General features: G+C 33.7%; 1 non-coding gene across 1 annotated transcript; it reads left to right on the top strand.

Moving 5' to 3' along the window:
- Positions 1–569: 569 nt before the first annotated feature.
- On the top strand, positions 570–642 carry TRNAK-CUU (transfer RNA lysine (anticodon CUU)). Its single transcript has one exon. It is a non-coding gene; the product is annotated as a tRNA-Lys (tRNA).
- The last annotated feature ends 3098 nt before the right edge of the window (positions 643–3740 follow it).

The raw sequence follows: 3740 nt of genomic DNA, 5'->3' as shown, positions 1-3740 counted from the left end.
ATAAAGCAGCTCATTTGCGTGCACTTTTGAACTTCGCATGATTCGTTAAGAATATACTAAGTAATTTGCATAAGGCATCACTAGATATTTTTAATTTAATTAAAAATATTTTCAATTTAAGATATTTTTTCAGTATCATAAATCAGTTTACAATGACAGCTGTGACAATATATTTGCTGTACGCTCGAGATAGAGACATGATTTTCAACATCGATATCGACTTGTCAAAGCTCCGTTTGATTAATTAATGTCTCTCTACATTTGAAAGTACGCATTCTCAAAATAGAATTGCTAAATGAGAAATATACTTTCATCGTTACAAATACTTATGTAATCCTACATTTAACTGTCATATAATGCTATTATAGATTATAATCTTAGAGAGAACTTTTTGACATTTACGATTTTCCTATGCATTTATAATATCGCGTAAATATTTATTTACTAAATTATTTATTCCATGTAATACATATATATAAATTTTCTCAATATTATACAAAAAAAAACATTATATGTAATAATACAGTTAAATACATTCAACTGAACTACTTTTTATCACGATGTCGTAAGCCCGGCTAGCTCAGTCGGTAGAGCATGAGACTCTTAATCTCAGGGTCGTGGGTTCGAGCCCCACGTTGGGCGAATTTAATTTTTTTTTGCTACAATTCCTATAATTACATTTATATACAAATTAAAAATGTATTCGTGAGATATATAATTTCGTTTGCAAATAAATACTTTCCATCCCTTCGATTTCGTGTTACATGTAATTTAGTTTTATCGTTTCGTGAAGACTATGGTACGAAGAGATTACTCTGTACTTTTTTATACCGATCTACATAATCTTCAACTAACTCAAAGTTGCTTTTTATATAGAGGAAATCTAATATAAATAAGATGCTATTATTTCTTATAACTTCTAATTCTTGATTAATTGGAACTTCGTAACAGTGTCATAAATAAAAATGTTATTAGAATAAATTCTAATTTGAAATTAATACATTTTAAATTCAATATTAAATATTATATTTTATGGACGATATTATTGCAATATTTCAACATGCGTGCGTGCGTGTGTTTATGTGTGTGTTCAACTCTATATTACAATTTATGTTTATGTGACGTATGGACAAATTTCCAAACCTTATATCCAAAAACTTGCCTTAGGATCGATTGCGTGTATTGAATCCGAGTGGACGAAGCCTGAATGAATGTGCGAATGAATCGTCTCTAGAATAACTTAGCGTCAGACCTATGAAAACGTTTCAAAAAACCTAAAATTTTTTAGTATGTACATATTTCTTTCATATTCTATAAAAAACAAACCTAATCTCTCGCACACTTTTTTTTTACTTTAACATACGTAACTTGGATTTGATTATTTAACGTCCATTGTTATGAGGCAACCTAAACAGTCTTCAAATATTTTTATATTTTACAAGAAAAATAGAAATTCGAGTTGTATCGCATAATCCATGCTACAACATCTGTCACATGTATTATCCCGTTGTTTCCCTTGTTTTCACAACATACTCGACAGTACCGGAAATTCATCGAGTAGCCATAAAAATGAAATATATAGACAATCAAGAATGCGTTTGTCGCGTTGCCCGATGAAAGGTATCTCTCTATTATCTTCCTACAAACCGGGGAAGATCATGTAAGAAGCAGACATTTCCACTTCTGGATTGCGTCAGCGATGATCTTCTATGTGAGTGAGGAAACAATCGATATATATCGTTCAGACGATCGTACATATACTTTTTCGAACTCTATCATTGCCTTAATCGTCGTATTTCTTCTGAATAAAATTGCAGTTCCACTTGTTACATGAAGTCCGGACTTTGATTTAGCGGAAATTACTCTAAGGAATTTATATAAAAAAAGATGTTAAAACTACTATAAAATAAACGACAGACATTCCACGTATCGTATTACGCAGAAATCTATGCAAAATTTGTAATACTTAAAAATTAATTATATATTATTATTTATACATAACAATATTATGCTTCAAAATTTTACTTTTAAATATTATGAGCTCATAATTCAAAATTTTTAATTAAGCAATTTTACTAATTATATTTAATTTAATTATAATTTTAATTGTAATTAAATAATTTTATTTTTTTTCTGTAAACAAAGATAATGTTTTTCTAGTTTTTTTCAGCATTATAAAAATTAAGTTTTTCACTATTTAGTTATCTTACGTTAATTTGAAAGAGAATACAACACAATTATAAATAATTTATACAGACTTTTCACGCATTTTGGTTTAAATGAACTTGTGGATTATATGTAATATTTTTTGGTTCAGTATTCATGATATCATGACTTTTGCCATGATTCCCGTAAACGTAAATTTCAATTTAATCAAACATTTTTCTCTAATATAAAATAAATCAGAATTTTTTTTTTTAACTGTCCTATAAATTTTCGTTCTACGATTTTTTATTCGATTAAGATACTTTACAATAAAAGAACTAAATCACTGTTCAGTAATTATAAAATTGTATGATATGATGAACACTGTTAGTTACTGACGACCACTCGAAACATAATTATAAGAAGTTTATTCATTCCTGCAAAAACTTGAAATACGCAACGACCGTAACCAGCATAATAATTACACAAACTCGATCTTTTTAACCGCAATACGATCTGCTTTCTGTTCGTAGAAGCATCCACCGTTTGACTTAGGTGACTTTCGATTCCAAATAAGAGAGAATGGGAAAAACAAGACTCAGACGAAGGAAACGAGACATCGCAATCCATAGACAACTAGCGATAGCAACAGCAATAGCATCTGATCGTAGCCCATAAATGCCGGTTGTGTAAAAACCGTCAAAAATCATCTCGTTGAAAGAAGCTGCTCGCGGAAGGAGGTGGTGACAGAAAAGAAACTGAAAGAGAAAGAGGGCAAGAATAGAAAGAAACGGCAGTGGAGAGAAATCTTAATGCGTGCGCGCATGCAAGAGATAATTTCCGAGTGATTTATCTTCTTAGATTCGCAGGTGTCGTGCACGTCCTTCACGGCCTTTATCTTCGTCGTACCGTCTTTTTTTTCCCCGCCAACGAATAGTAACTCCTTGTGGCGCTTCTATTTTACGATCGCAGGATGAGAGGAAGAGAGAATAGAACGAGAGTAGTATTCTCGGGTGCGACAGATCTGGAATAATTGGAGGACGATTCGCGGTCGAAGAGAGAAAAGTCGAAAGGACGAGGTTTATGCAAAAAGGGCGGAACAAAGATGAATGAGGAGGAGACAGACGAATAAAAAAAAATCGTGACAAAAGAGGCAAAAGAAGGAAAAAGAAAAAGAAACGCCAAGTGACAGTGAGAAGATAAGTTCTTAACGACAAAGAAGAAGAGGCTTACTAGTTTGTAGGAGAAGAAAAAGAGAAAGGACGAGAGGGCAGAAAAAGCTGTGGCGCGTGACGGTGACCGATGGTGGTGGTCATGGTTCCGATGGTGATGGTGCGGTAGCGAACGTAGAGCGAACGAGCTTCCAGATCTGTCGCGTGCTGCGTGCTACACTGAAACGGGACTCGAGCGGGACATGCAGCTGATACTGAGCGGAACAGGACGACGAGGACAAGGGGAGCCGATTTCGACGACAATTTCAACGATGATAATGACAACAGCAATGACGGCCGATAGCAACGACTGCTATTAACAAGTCGGCTCTCTTTCGAAGTTCCCGGAGCGCGGGATGGGATGGATGCTGCTTCGGCGGGCCC

This window comes from Trachymyrmex cornetzi, unplaced genomic scaffold, assembly GCF_001594075.2.
Source record: "Trachymyrmex cornetzi isolate Tcor2-1 unplaced genomic scaffold, Tcor1.1 scaffold44, whole genome shotgun sequence".
Classification (NCBI taxonomy): Eukaryota; Metazoa; Arthropoda; class Insecta; order Hymenoptera; family Formicidae; genus Trachymyrmex; species Trachymyrmex cornetzi.
The sequence above is the reverse complement of the archived record's forward strand: the minus strand, read 5'-3'. Positions and strand labels throughout refer to the sequence as shown.